The sequence below is a fragment of the Sapajus apella genome, unplaced genomic scaffold (genome assembly GCF_009761245.1).
Source record: "Sapajus apella isolate SASKATOON/1434 unplaced genomic scaffold, GSC_monkey_1.0 scaffold17, whole genome shotgun sequence".
Lineage (NCBI taxonomy): Eukaryota > Metazoa > Chordata > Mammalia > Primates > Cebidae > Sapajus > Sapajus apella.
The window spans coordinates 13,601,714-13,618,033 of record NW_022436957.1 but is presented as its reverse complement, the minus strand read 5'-3'; the positions used below and the strand labels follow the sequence as shown (position 1 = coordinate 13,618,033).

Sequence of the window (16,320 nt, the reverse complement as noted above, 5' to 3'; positions counted from 1 at the left end):
CTTTGCCCACTCTCGGTGGCATAGCTAATATATTTGACGCTTGGAGTAGATCATTTCTAAAAGTGTGCTTTCTTTCTATGCCAAAATTATCTTTAGTATTGATCATATAATAATCATAATAATGATTTTCTTGAATTTTTCTCTAGTTGTAAAACAAGCAATTAACAATTAAAACGAAGTTTTGCTTGAGCAAGATGGCTTAGACCTATTTCTCTCTGCTCCTACCTGCTAAGTACAACTATAAACCTTAGAAAAAAGCTCAAAAGGCAACCAAAATAACACTATGAAGGGTGGTAAGAAGAAGGTGAGCTAGTTTGGGTTCACAGTACTGAAGGAACAACACAGCAGCAGAGGTTCTTATATCCCCCTACCCAACAGAAGAAGGCAACCCTGGCCTGGCATTTCCAAGCCCCCAACCTGGCAGCACAAGGCAGTGCAGGTAGGCTGATTTCTCCACCATAATGAATGGCAGTCCTACTGATAATGCCCAGTGAGCCTGCAGTGCTGGTAAAAAGGATAAATTAGGAGCCCCACTAAAAATAAGCAGCTAAGGCAAAGTCTCTCTTCCCCTGCAAGACCTGAGATACTCCTCTTCTACTGAGAGACACTGGGTGACAAGTTGGCACTGGCAAGATGGGTTCTGCCACACACAATAAGCTTCTTATTCCAGGAAGCATTCTTTATCCTTATGGGCTAGAGGTTCCCTTCCTCCACCTTGAGACACCAGGTGGCCCTGCACTGGGAAACCCTTTTGATCCTTTCAGGCAGCACCACCAGGGACCAGTGGGAGTCTCAGTAGCACCAGCTAAATCAAGCATACCACGAATCACTGAAAAGGCTCTGAAAATTAAACTGTCATTGAAACCACAGTCCAAAAATGTAGATTAGGATCTGTTCGCTAAACCTAAACTGGGTGTTTGCCTCTTAAAATAAAATACTTAAGTAGGACCTAGAATCCCCTAAGATAAAAGAAAAAAAATGTCCAGGATACAATAAAAATTCACTCACCATATCAGGAGCCAGGGAAACCACAATTTGAATGAAAAAAGACAATCCAGGGATGTGAACAAAAAGATGAATAGGATGCTAGAATCATCTGACAAGGAATTTAAGGTAAGCATAATAAATAACTTCAAATAAATAATAATGAATTAGTTTTAAATAAGTGAAAAATAGAAAAAAAAATCAGAAAAGAATACAAGTTATAAAAAATAATGAAATTAAAATCTTACAACTGAAACGTACAATACTCCAAATTTATTAACTTGCTGGATGGACTGGATAGTAGAGCAAATATGTCAGCAGATAGAATTGGTGAATAAACATTGTCTAAAGGGGAGTCACATGATCTGAAAAACAGAGAGAAAATAGCCCAGAAAAAAAAATGAACAGACTCTCAAAGACCTGTAGAACAATAACAAAAGATCAAACATGTATATAATTGGAGTTCCAGAAAAAGAAGAAAAAGAATGGGGCTGAAAGAATATTAGACATAATGACTGAAAACATCTCAAATGGGGCAAAAGAAAACACATAGATTCAAGAAGCTAAGCAAACCTCAAACAAGATACCTCCCCCCACAATCCATATCATGACACATCATAGTTAAACTTCTTCTGAAAACTAAAGCAAAGATAAGATCTTGAAAGCAGCCAGAGATAAATGATGCATTACCTATCAGGGAACACCAATTTGGATGACAATGGGGTTCTCATCTGAAACCATGGAGGCCAGAAGGAAGTGATACAATATTCTTAAAGTTCTGAAGGAAAAGAACTGCCGATCTAGAATATCCTTTGGGAATGAAAGGGAAATCAAGGTAGTTGCAGAAGAAGGAAAACCAGGAGAATTTGTCTCTATCAGACCTATCCTTAATATTATCTAAAGGAAATTCTTCAGACAGAAAGGAAATTACAAAAGAAAAAATCTTGGAGCATCAAGAAGGAAGAAAGAACAACAGAAAGAGGAGAAATATGGATGAATAAAATAGACTATCTTTCCTACAAGCTTTATAAATTATATTTAATGATTAAAACAAAAGTCATAATAACACTTGATACTCAACACAATTATATTTGAAAGCAATCAGATTAAAGGGACCTAAATGGAATTAAAGTTTCCACAGCTGACTGAAGTGGCAAAATGCTGCTAACAGTATACTGTGATACATCACTTATCTATATTGTAATACCCAGAGAAACAATTAAGCAAGCTATATAAAGAGATACACTCAGAAACACTATGAATAATTCAAGACAGATTTATTAAAATGTTCAAGTAACCCACAGGAAGGCAAGAAGAAAGAAACAGAAGAATGATAAACAAAGGAAACAGTCATAAAACAAATAATAAAATGGTAGGGTAAGGTTCTAACATACCAATAGTTATCTTAAATGTAAAAGATCTGAATATACCAATAAAAAGACAGATATTAGCAGAATGGATTTACAAAACAACTCACGTGCATATATGTGGTTTACAAAAAACTCTCAAATTCAAGGGCATAGGTAGGTTAAAAGAGGATAGAGACAGATATACTATGCAAACACTAATTAAAACAATTAGGGCCAAGTGCAGTGGCTTATGTGTGTAATCCCAGCACTTTTGAAGGCCGAAGCAGGTGGATTACCTGAAGTCAGGAGTTTGAGACTAGCCTGGCCAACAATGGTAAAACTTCGTCTGTACTAAAAATACAAAAAAAAAAATGGCTCACTGCAACCAAAAAAAAAAAGAGAGAGAGAGAGAGAGAAAGAAAGAAAAATAGCTAGGCGTGGTGGCAAGTGCCTGTAATCCCAGCTACTTGTAATCCCAGCTACTTGGGAGGTTGAGGCAGGAGAATCGCTTGAACCCGGGAGGCAGAGGTTGCAGTGAGCCAAGATCACACCACTGTACCTCAGCCTGGGTGACAGAGTGAGCCTCCATCTCAAAAAAAAAAAAAATACAATTAGGAGAAGCTATATTAATATAAGATAAAATTCAGAGCAAAGAAAATTGCTACAGATACAGACATTATGTAAACATACCAAGAAGCTATAGCAATTATAAATATACATGCAACCAATAACAGAGCCTTAAAATGAGTGAAAGTGTAAGCTAATACAGCTGAAAGGAGAAATAGACACATTTACAATTATAGTTAGGGACTTCAATGCTTCTGTCTCAGCAACTGATAAAATTACTAAAAAGAAAATCAGGACATAAAAGATCTGAACAGCACAATCAACCATCAAGATGATCCTATTGACATATATAAAACATCCCACTCAGTAACAGAAGAATATACATCTTTTTCAATTATCCATATAACAGTCTCTGAAACAGTCAATATTTTGAGCCATTAAACAAATCTCAATCAATTTGAAAGAGTTAAAAGTATAACATAAGGAGAAATGTCAGATATAGGTGATGGGGATGGAGGCAGCAAACCACATTGCCACGTATGTACCTATGCAACAATGCTGCATGTTCTTCATATGTACCCCAGAACCTAAAGTGCAGTTAAAAAAAAAAAAAATATATATATATATACACACACACAGCATCTTCTCTGATCTTAATAGAATCAAAGTAGAAATCAATAACAGAAAGAATGAAAAAGAAAAATCTCTCAATGCCTGGAAATTAAGCAGCACACTTCTAAATAATCCATGTGCCAAAGAGGTTGTCTCCAAGAAAATAAAATTATGGAAATTAATTAAATATCTGGGATGCAGCTAAAGCAGCACTGAGAGGGAAATCTAAAAGCTTATATTAGAAAAGAGGCAAGGTATTGGGTCGGTAATCTAAGTTGCTACCTCGATAAACTAGGAAAAGAAGAGTAAGATAAGCCCAAAGCAAGCAGAAAGACAGAAATCATAAAAAACAAAAATCAATAAAATTAAAAACAGAAAAATGAGTAAAAATGAAATTAAATGCTGGTTTATCAAAAAATGAAATAAGATTGATAAAGTTTTAATACAGTAAATTAAATAAAAATAAAGGAAAACAAGTCACCAATATTAGGAATATTGAGAATATTAGGAAGCAGAGACTACCAGTACAGATCTCATAGTCATTAGACGGAAATAAGAGGATACTACAAATAATTTCTACTAATAAACTTAACAACTTAGAATAAATTGACCAATCCCTCCAAAACCACAAACTGTCAAGTGTCAGCCAAGAATAAATAATCTAAATAGTCCTATAACCATGAAGGAAATTGAATTTGTAATTTAAAAACTCCCCTAAAAAGAAACATCCAGGCCCAGTTTCATTGGAAAACTCTATCAAACATTTAAAGAAGAATTAACACCAATTATATATAATATTTTCCAGGAAATTGAATAACAGAAAAAATTTCCAGCTTACATTATGAGACAAATATCCTGATATCAAAACTAGACAAATAGTACAAAAAAGTACAAATAGATATCAATATTGTTTATAAACTCAGACACCAACATTCTTAATAAAATAGCAAATCAAATCCAACAATGTATTAAGAGAATACACATGGACCAAGTGAAGTTTATTTCAGATATAAAAGAATGATTCAACATTCAAAAATAAATCAGTGTTAACCTATCATATCAGCAGGCTAAACAAAAAATTCAGGTAATCAATATTAATTGATGCAAAAACACATTTCTCAAAATTAACACTCATTCATCCTAAAAATTCTCAGCAAGTTAGGAAGAGAGAATTATCTCCACTTGACAAAGAGTATCTACAGTAAGCCTATAGAAAACATTATACTTAATGGTGAAAGACTGAATATTTTCTCCCTAAGATCAGAAACAAGGTAAAGATGTCTATTCTCACCACTCATACTCAACATAGTACTGGAAGTTCTAGCCACTGCAGTAAAGCAAGAAAAAGAAATAAAGCCATACAGATTGGAAAGAAAGAAATGAAATAGTCCCTATTTGCAGATTACATGATTGCCTATGTAGAAAATTCCAAGGAATTTGTAAAACATAAAAAGATATTCTAGAATTAATAATTGTAATAATTGAGTTTAGGAAGGTCACAGAAGGAAAGATGAGCACAAAGAAATCTATTTTATTTCTATATACTAACAGAAAGCATATGGAAGCAGAAATTTAAAACACAATATCATTTACAATCACTTCAAAGAAAATGAAACACTTAGGTCTAAATTTAACTGAAAAATAACAATGTGCTGATGACGTTAAAGAAGACCTTAATAAATGGTGACACATTCTAAGTTAATGAATTAGGAGATTCAACATACTGAAAGTGTAATTTCTTTTCAATTTGATCTATAGATTGAAAGCTATTCCTATCAAAATCCCAGAAAAATTTTTATAGGCATATACAAGCTTATTCTAAAATTTATGTTGAAAAGCCAATTAACTAGAATAGTTCAAACTATCTTGAAAAAGAAGAATAAAGTAGAAGCAATTACTCTACCTGATATTAATGATTACTACAGTAATCAAGATAGTATGTGAGGGTGGAGGGGCAGACACATAGATACATAGATAAGTGGAATGGAATAAAGAATCCAGAAATAGACTCACACAAATATGGCCAACTGATTTTTGACAAAGGTGCAAAAGCAACTCAAGAGAGGAAAGGTAGCCTTTTCGAAAAATAGTGCTAGAGAAACTGGACATCTATAGGTAAAAATAAATAAATAAATAAAACTAAAGTAAAATCTTTTGCTCTGTAAAAGACCATATTAAAAGGATAAAAAAGGCAAGATACAGACTAAAAGAAAATATGTGCAAACCACACATCTGACAAAGAATTAATATTTAGAATATATAAAGATCTCTCAAAATTCAACAGTATAAATACCCAAACAATCCAATCATAAAATGGGCAAAAAGCATGAACAGACATTTCACCAAAGAGGATATACAAGTGGTAGATAAACAGAAAAAAATATGTTCAACATCATTAGCTATTAGAGAAATACAAATTAAAACCACAGTGAGCTATCACTGCACACCTATTAGAATGGCTAAAATGAAAATGGTTCTAATACCAAAAACTGGTGAGTATGTAGAGAAGCTGGTTCACTCATACATTTCTGTTGGGAATGTAAAATGTTACAGCAACTCTATAAAGCAGTTTAGCTGTTTCTTAAAAAAACAAGCATGTAATTACTATACGACCCAGCAAGTGAACTTTTGGGTGTTATCCTAGAGAAATGAAAACTTATATTCACATAAAAACCCATACAGGAATGTTCACAGTAGCTTTCGCTATAGTAGCCCAAAGCTGACAGCAGACCAAAACCGAAAACAGCCCAGATGTGCTCCAACAGGTTAATGGTTAAATAAACCATGGTATGTATGTCCCATGAAATACTATTCTGCAATTACAAGGAATGAACTGTTGATACATACAGCAATGTGGATGAATTGCCAGTGAATTACGCTGAGCGAAAAAAGCCAATCCCAAAAGGTTACATACTGTATACTTCCATTTATGTGACATTTTTAAATGAAAAAAAAAAAATAGTAATGGAGAACAGAGTGGTGGTTTCCAGTGGTAGGGATGGGATGGAGGAGAGGAAGAGAGGTGGATATGGCTATAAAAAGGCAGTAAGAGAGATCCTTGTTGTTATGAAAATGTTCTATATATTAACTATAGTGAGGATACACAAACCTACTCATGTAATAAAATTGCATACGACCAAATACACACACGCACACACCTGAGTACAAATAAAACTGGAGAAATCTTAATAAGATTGTGAATTGTATCAATGTCAATATTCTGGTTGTGACATCATACTATAGTTTTGCAAGACATTACCAATGGCGAAAATTGGGGAAACGATAGAGGGGATTTCTTTGTATTATTTCTCACAGCTGCATGTGAATCTATAATTATCTCAAAAAGTTTTATCTTAAAAAAAGAGAGCAACAAAACAGAACTGAGAGCCCCAAATTAGAATCTTTTAAATATTAGCTTATTATTTGCTAAAATAGAAAGCACAAGTTAATGAAGAAGCTATTTCATATTAAATAGTGTTGAGACAATTGGCCAGCTACTCGGGGAAAAAATAATACAATTAGAATCCACCTTACAATAAATACCAAAAAATTCTAAATGACTAAAATAGAATTAATTAGGATATATTAGTTTTTACTCAAATAATAGAAGACTTCATAACACAAAATAGGGATAGATTTAACTTTACAAAAATAAAAATTTTATCCATATAAAATAATAGCCACATTCATGGAATGAAAAGAAAATGGAGTATATATTTGTTGCCATTATGACAAACATTTATTCTGTATTAAGTAAATGACACGTACACACTAATAAGATGCAAAGACTATGATTTAATGAAAAATGGAATAAAGACAATTCCCTTGGATATCTAAGTAGCAAGCACACAAATAAAAATGGCTCACCTCCCTAGTAATCAGAAAAATACATTTTAAAACAAAATGAGTCGATTTTTTTTGGCCCAGGCTGGTGAGTACTCACAAGGCAGGTGGTCTCAGACCTCATATATCCTTTTCGAAATCAGTTTGGCAACATGTTCATGTCTTTGTGTCCATCCCAGAAATATTACAGCTGTGTATTTATGCTGATAAATAATTATTAATGGGGAACATTGATATACACAAAGATATTAATTGCAGTGTTCTTTTTAACAGCAGATTTTGGAAATGGCTTATACTTCTAATGGGTGGAAACTAAGTATACGGTAATAAATCCACCTAATAAAGTTGTATACCACCATTAAAAATATTTATGGTGATTGTGTAGTGTGATTAGAATGCTATGATAAAATGCTTATTCTTTGAAGATGTTAAGGGATAAAAACAGGACTAAAACCACATGTAATATTATTTCAGTTGAGTAAATAGCATAGAGAAAAACTTGAAATATAAAGATCACTGAAAGTGGTTATAATTGAATGTTTACGCTGAAGATAGAATAAATTTTTACACTTATATTTAATTTTTAATGAATATTACAATGAACAATTCATTTTAAAAATAATACATTATATATAGTCTACAGTATTTCTACACTAATTGTGAATATTTTCTGAAGCAATAATGTTGTAGCTTTCAAAATGTCACTTCTATTTCCTCTAAAATGATTCTTCTTCAAAAAACAAGGACTCATCTAATAGATTGAGTGAAATAGAAATCCAAGGTGGTAGTGGTTCACAATCTATGAAACGTGGCTGTGAAGTTTGGGGACAGCTCCTTTAAGGCAGGATGTCAATGAATGGGAAACCAACTCTCTCCCATGTGCACAGAAATTTGAACATCAGAGATTGACAGAGACACTTCAGTGAATTGGGCTGTGTGGTGGAGCCACATTTCCAATGGAAGTTTTGAGAGGTATGAAGAGAATCAGACTCAGAAGCCTAGTTCTGTAAATAGGGCCAATGTGGGAAGAGGTCATGGATGATTACTGGTGAATGCTGGGGCTCCATGGCTGAATGATGCCTAGTGTACTACCTTCAAGAACACAAGGAGCTTAGAAGAGAGAAGCAGGCCTCATCTGGGTCCCAGCACACTGGTGGTCTGACTCAGAAATTGGGCAAGGGTAATCCTAGGGGTGAAGAGTATCAATGGATTCACCTGAAAGGGGCCAAGGTGAGCAGGGGCTGCCGGTAAGCGATCTTATGAGAGCACGTAGGTGTTGACTTGGCACGAAGAGGCCACAAATGCAAAGATGGCAATTAAAAATGCTAACCAGCCTAGACATGAGAGATTTTACACTTGCTCTCTTTTCTTTCTTCTATAAAATTGTTCCATTCATAAACTTTTTATAATTTGAGAAATTCTCCCAGGTGAAGAAAAATGAAACTGTTAAAGTCTCTTTTGTACTACATATTGATGTCCTGTTCAAAAAATGAATGACCTGGCAACTCCTTTTATCTCTTGAAATTATAGTAGCAGAACCCTAGCCAGTTACATTGGGGAGACTTGCAGTGCATGAATCCGAGCAGACCTAAGGGCCATGGACACACTGAGGGTGGTAGAAGCATGCGCTGCAGAGTGCGGCACAGACCATTTGTGAAACTGACTACCACACTCTTGTTTGTTCATGAAATGCATGTGAGCCAGGTCAGACAGGTTGTACCTCTAGGGGAACTAATCCCTACCAAAAGCCTATGGGTTTGATGGCTGAGAAAGCCCGCAATAGCTCTTCTTCCAAGCGATCACTGCAGAGCTGGATCTCAGACTCGCCACAGTGCTGGGTACCAGGGGCCTGTGGATTTGGGCGATTGAGGATACTTACTGGCCACTCCATTGTCCTCTTTAACAATAACATTCCTGCTTTGGAGTGTCAACATGGTTATTTTTTAGCATCTGTTTTGGGCAATGTTCTAATTGTTGAGGCTCATTAGTCCGGGGCAATTTTGCCGATTTTCCTTTCTTACTCAGAGATGAATCTGGTTCGTTGGTGAATGAACTTCTAAGAGAGGAAAAGGTGAACCTCATACCTGGAAACGGAACGGGACTTGGCATGTGTAAAGGTGTATGTGTGTGCATGTGTGCATTTACGTGCATGTGTGTGTGCATGTGTGTACATGTACGTGTGTACATGTGCTTGTGTGCATATGTGTGTGTGCGTGGGTATGTGTGTGTGTCCAGTTCTTCTGTGCAAACATCTCTGAGCCTCATGCTCCACATGCGAAGGCTGGGTTGTGCAGGGTCATCTCTGAGCTCTCCTACCCCTGGTCTGTGATGTGCCAGTATTTCACCCACACTCATGCCACAGTTGGCACAGGTGTCCCATCTAGCCAGATAATTCACTGCCCAAAACAAATCTAGGTGTATTTTCACTTCACTGACATCCCTGCCTTATAATTTCATGCCCCTGACTCCAACTCTCTATTGGGGCTATAATTGTGTTCTGGTCCTTCCTTGGTGACCTTCATGGACTCTACTCTGTCTCATGCAGCCTGGCTTCTCACTTGGGTTGTACAGGGCTCTCCGCAGATTTGGGCAAACCCTGGTGGCCTCAAGTGACAGTCACATGATTCTAACTCCAATCCTACTCTGCCCACATCCTCCCTCCACATGGAAAAGGAAGGTGGATTTAACGGTTATGATACTTGTAGGAGATGTGGCTGTTTCAGCTCCTTTGGAGTACAAGACCAAGCCCAAATGGGAGGGGAGATAGCAGTGAGTTTAACAACTACTTACTGCTGGCCTCCCACACTGGGAGAACTAAAGTGGCATCTGTGGGAGGTGCAAGCCACGAGGCCTGCCTCGATGGGCACCATCAACTCAGAGAGATGAGATGCAAGGGAAAGGATGGTTACCACTGGTGCAAGGCATCTAAGTCCCAGAGGGAGAGGAGAGTTTACTCAAAGCCACTTAGAGCAGTGACAAATCATGGGATAGATGTTCCCCATCCTGACCCCTGGCACAGGAGTCTCACCCTCCATCAGAGGCAGCAGTGTGCCTTGAAGGCGTGGCTAGAATGGAAACCACCCCATGCACAGTGGGCCTTCACCCATGTTCTAGTTTAGATTATCACCTTACCTAATAGATAGAATGAAATAGAAATCCAAAGTCAGAAAACTGACTTGTAAGTCAGTTTACCATGACAATCCCTAACCTCTACTTCTTCCTGACACCTGTTTTTGTCAGATTGCTTGACTCAAGAATGGCCTTTACCCCCAGGATTTAGGGTAAAACAAAACAAAGACAACCCTGTTGCTGCATGTATGGCTTAGGATGCTTTCAATGAAATTGCAAGTGATGGAGACCTGACTCAAAGAAGCTTAGCCTATAAAGCAGTGTAATAATTTACATAACCAGAAGTACACGGTTGGGTGGCTCTAGAGCTGCTTATTCTAGTAGTTCGACAACTTAGCCATGGTCCTAAGTTCTTTCTCTACTTTTGCTGTGATGCTTTGAGCATCAGCTCCTTTCTAGGCCTTGTTCCTTGCATAATAGTGATCATCCATCCTGGTTTACTGGAAAGACCCAATTCATGCCTTTTCCCCTGACATAGTTGTTAATAGCAATGCCTTTCACCCTCAGTAGCATCCCGGTTTAGGTGATCAACTATGTGGTCACATGCATAATGTTTTTGCTGTCAGTTGCAAATGGAATTACATTAGCCTCACATCCATCGGGAGAGGGAGGGATGCTCTCTTAGAGAGTAAGGACTTTGCTAGGAATTCCCAGCAAATCTCTCCTCTCATTTATTTGGCCCTAATTATAGCAGGAGGGATGCAATTTTTCTTAGTTAAAATAGACCTACCCTAAATCTAGGATGAAATTCTAAGATACCTAAGTTTCAAGGGAGAGGGATGGGTGTCTGATTATTAGTGCTCCGCTAGGAAAGAGAAATGGAGAATACAGAATACATCAGCCACAAGCAAAGCCCTTTATAATGAGCCTGCTTCTTACTCATGATAATTTCTCAAAACTCTCTATGAAATGCAATGCTCTACCACTTGTGAGACTAGTCAGAGCTGCAGCTGGACAATGAGAGGCTTCAATGCAGTACAGGGATAGTACTTTATTATTCCTTGCCTTCTAGCATGTAGCTTAGTACTTTAAAGTAATAGATGTTCAGTATATACTTATTGATTGCCTAACTGAAGGACCAACTCACATATCCTTTGATCCGGTCTTTGCTAATTTTATCCAAAGGGCATAAAACTGTTCATAGGAAGTCCTCAAATGAAGAATACTGAAACTCCCCACCCCAATGCAGAGTGCACTAGATGTCTCTTTCCCATCCAAATAGTCAAACCTTTCCCTTCCTCCATGAGCTCTGAACACTCCTCAGGTAAAAATGTCATTCTCACTGGGCTGTTTCTCTGAATGCTTTCCATCATCTTTCCCTAAACCCGGATTTGATTTCTGTCCTCTGTGCTTCAGTTATCCCTTGCATTTTCTTCAGCACTTCTCCTTCTGCCTTGTGATTATGTTTTCAAATGCCTGCCTCATCCAATCACCCAATCACCTAGTAAATGTTATTAACCACGAAAACATTTGTAAAACAAAGTTTCCATTTTAAATACATTATTCCACTTCAGTAAAATATAGACCCCTTAAGAAACTCTTGAAAGCAATAGACAATTTCCCCAGTTGCATTAACACCGGTGAGCACTAAACTGACGTCTACAACTTAAGGGCTTTCAAGAACCCCTTGAGAAACCCATATGTTTATGCAGATGAGGTCAGATTGTGTTGGTGCACCCCAGGGTGATGGGTTCAGCGACCAGACCAATTCACGTATGTATTCTACAGAGGTCACCAATTATACTGGTTCAACCAATACCCAGGGCCTAACAACTCCAAGATCTTGGTCTCTGACTTAAATCTTGAACTCCAGATCTGCTCTTCCAAATGCCTACTGGACATCTCTGTGTGGCTAATCAACAGGCACCTCCAATTTGAGATGTCCTAACCAGAACTCCCTGGAGCAGATACTGATGGTTCACTACCCATATCCCTTGAGTGCTACCACCTCAATGTGCTCCACAGACATCCAGCTGCCAGGATCTTCTCTCTGTATTTGGGGGAAACTTTCTGCCTAAGCTGGGTGGCAAGTTGGAATTGCCAGAAATTCAGCATCCCCTGGACTGCTCTTAACTAGCTTCCTCACCTCTGGAGTGGGTGCTTTGTATCCTTCCGAGGGTTTGCCTGTGTGATCAAGCTCCAGTTGCTCACAGTGGTAACTGGCCTTGCAAACGTGCCTCCCATTGACCGCTGCCCCTCTGGCTCCCTTCCTACTTCCCTACTCCCCTACAGTGTTTCCTTCACTTCCCAAATCAACTTTCTGCACTGGAATCCTTGTCTCAGGATCTGCTTCTGGGGGAACCTACGACACTTGTCATCGCCAGCGCGAAATGGACTTCTCTTCCTAGGGACCTCTATCTCAGTGACCACGCCCTCCCATCCTGTCACCCAACTCGGGAAACCAGGTGTCAGTCACTCTTACTCTTTCTGTTTCTTCTGTCATTAAGCCTTGTCGATTCTGCATCCCAAGTACCACTTGACTCAAGTTCCTATTCTTCATCTCTGCTGGCATGACCTTCATTCAAACCCCGATCATTGCAACAGCCTCTCTTACCTGGCCTCCCTGCTGCCAATCTCACCTCCCTCTGATCTGTCCTCCATACCAACCAACAGAATGATCATTCCTCAATCCAAATCTTTCCTTGTCACTCCCTTGCTTAAAGCCTTTCAATGGTTCTCACTGACAACAAGAAAAAGCTCCTTGACAGGACCGACCAGGGACCTCAAGTTGCCCTTAGCTTCATTTTCCCCCTCCTTTACTATTCCTCACAGCCTCTACTATGGACTTACAAAATATCTGCAGCCTCTAGACAGTGTTCTGCATCCCAGCTTCAGTTCCCTTCACTTATAATGCCTTTTGTTTACTTTGGAAAGCTTCTATTTATCTCTCCACACTCAGCAACTGTCACCATCTCTGGCAACATTTTCTGACTTCCCTGCCCCATGCCATTCCCTATTCCTTCCCAGTGCAGGAATAGGCCCACTCCTTGGGTGTTCACCTAGCTCATTTTATAACTCACCATGTACCACATAATGTCACATTGTATTATGAATAGTTTTTATTAATCTGTGAGCAGACTGGGGTCAGAAACCATATATTTACCATACCTCTAACTCACATCTTTAGCTCAGTGACTGGGCAGCTAGTAGGTACTTAACAGATGTTTATTTGATAAACAAATGAATCGCTCATCTGGCAAGTATGTGAAAACCCAATTATAAGGAGATGTTGTATTAGAGAAGCAGGATATGGATTAAAAAATAATATCTGGGATGGGAAATTTCTTGGGTACTTATTTAAAATCATCAGATATTATAATTACAGATCTCAAAAATCACCCTAACCCATCCTGAAAGATTTTGAGGTTGTTCTTTCCTGCTGTTTTGGCATGTTCCTTCTCCCTCCATTTTCTTAGGCACCCCTTTTAATGTATGAACACAATTATTCCACATTAATGTCCTATTTCTGTCCCAAAGCACCCCCTCATACACAAATCCAGACCTATCCTTTGTGAACTTCTTTTTTTCTTCCCTTTGCAAGGGCAGCCAGGATGAAATGGCAGAAGGGTGCCACTGTACATTTCTTTGGGAATGGGGGCCATGATACTTGTTTCCTATGCATTAATCTGAATCAATATAATCTTTCCTGAAAACATAAGCACCTCAAAAGGCAGAAAATATGAATCACAACTGGCAGTGAGGATCAAACATTAACCCAAGGTTGCGATGAAGCCAAAAAAAGAAATAGGCTAGTAATTGCCTTCCAGGATATCAATCCCTACCTTATATACACATAGCACCTCAACACACACAAAGCCTTTATGGATCTTTCATCCATGAACTTGCCCAATTATAATTGCCCAGCTGTGTCTTTAGTTGTATTCAGGCTAGGTCTTGGCAGCCGAGACCTCACATACCTGATCCAAGAACTTATAATAGTTATGAGGTCTATAGAGGAAAACTTTGGTTACTGAAATGATTGAAGACACATTCATAGACAAATATTTCCGCAGGTATCATTAATTACTTGGGGCTGATTTTAAACCCCCACAGCCTGATTGAAACAAGTAGAAGCTGACATTTTCTGTTGATATTCATTATTGTCAATTCTTCAACTTGCACTGTGTGTCTTTCCACCCCTGTGTGGTCTTGGTATTTCTTAATTTAACTCTTCTTTTTCAAAAGAGGAAATTCAGTATCAAGGAATGATACTATTTACCAGGGCTGATTTCTCCTTTAGGCATAGTAGACACAGTGCCTGGGGCTCACGGTACTTTTAAGGACCCACAGAAATCTTTTAATTTCTTTTAAAATAAGAAGAAAAAGGATTTTTTAGGTTGAAGAAACTGTTTTAATATATAATACTATTATATTCATCTTTACACTAATGCAATTGTAACATGTAATTTGTAATATCTTTCTACAGAGGAAGGAGTCCACAAAGGCAAAAGTGCTCAAGACAGTCACCATTCAGCCCCACTTACTACCACCTTATGCCTGCAACACAACATGGTTAGAATAGAGCCTTTTGAACGCAAGTTCAGGTTCCCATACCAATTATAAACTGTGTTATAAAACTCAGATTTGATAAGAGGAAAGTCATGGTTAATACACACAGTATTGGAACTTCAGGGGGCTCCAGACTGCCAAGAACAGACAGATTCATTCTGTTCTCTGCTCTGATTAAATTTCTGCTCTGCTATTCTCTCTCAAATATCTTCATCCTGTTTTGATTAATAGAAAAAATCTTTACATCTTTGGAGATTCATTAACCCAATTTGGTTGCTTCCTTGGCTGTCTCAAGAATTCTAAGGATTTATTGTTTTCAATTTTAAAATGATCAATAGTACAACTGACACCTACCACTTATTTGCTGGTCAGCAATCATACAGTCACCGTCCCTGTAACTCCAGTTCTTAGCCCAGTGTCTGGTAAACACTAGGCGCTTAATAAAGGTTAGATTGATACATGAATCATGTCTTGGATGGAAATCACATTATGTAGGTGGACTAATTTGATCTTTTCTAATCTCCCACCTTGTAAGAAGCATCTTCCACCGGTATCACAATTGTCATTTTCTGGTGATCTCTGGGCTCTTCTTCCCACCTCCCCTGGCTCCATCAGCCAGCCACTTCCTCCCTCCTGGGCTCTGTTCCTCGCTCTTCTCCATCCTGGGGTCTGGAATGGTCCCCAGCCCGCCGGGAGGCAGTAGGGTCCCAGCTCCTCCGGCCCTCCCCGGCACTTCCCACAAGGTCTCCGGGGACACCCCTTCCTCCAGGCACCCCGAGCCGCCCACGGCCACGCCCTCCCCGTGGGCGAGATCACCTGTCCCTCCTCTGTCGCTGCCTCCTCGGGTACCCTTTCGCCCCCCTCCTGCTCCCCCTCCTCCGCCGCCTCCCCCAAGCCCTCCCCTTCCCCGCCTCCTCCCACCCCTTGGTGTATATAGTAAAGGCCGGGCGCCGCACGCAGACACACACTCGCCCGGACACAGGCGCACACACGCTCACGCACAACCGGCAGCGGCGGCGGCGACAGCAGCTCGGTGACAGCGGCGACAGCGGCTCCCACCGCGGCGCACCCCCTTCAGGCTGCCGGCGGCGAGGCCAGACCCGAGAGTTCCCGCACCCGCGACCACCCCGCGGCTTCCTGGAGGCGGCGGCCGCGATTGCAAGGTAGCGGCCGCTGCGCCCCCGTGCGGGCCGGGGTCACCCCCACCTTCCCCGGGCGGAACTGCCACCGGGACGCAGGGGGCGCGCGGGGCTGGGCGCGTCTGGTGGGGCCCGGCGCCCGGGGAGGGGCCTGTTCCCGGGGGCAGGACGGCGCCCGGAGGCCGGGG

General features: G+C 39.5%; 1 protein-coding gene across 1 annotated transcript in view; it reads left to right on the top strand.

Moving 5' to 3' along the window:
- Positions 1-15,916: 15,916 nt before the first annotated feature.
- RAI2 (retinoic acid induced 2) overlaps positions 15,917-16,320 on the top strand; it is a 63,717-nt gene continuing 63,313 nt past the window's right edge. Inside the window, exon 1 of the mRNA XM_032286013.1 lies at positions 15,917-16,156. The gene's annotated coding sequence lies outside the window, so the exon portion shown is untranslated. The remainder of the gene's footprint in view (positions 16,157-16,320) is intronic.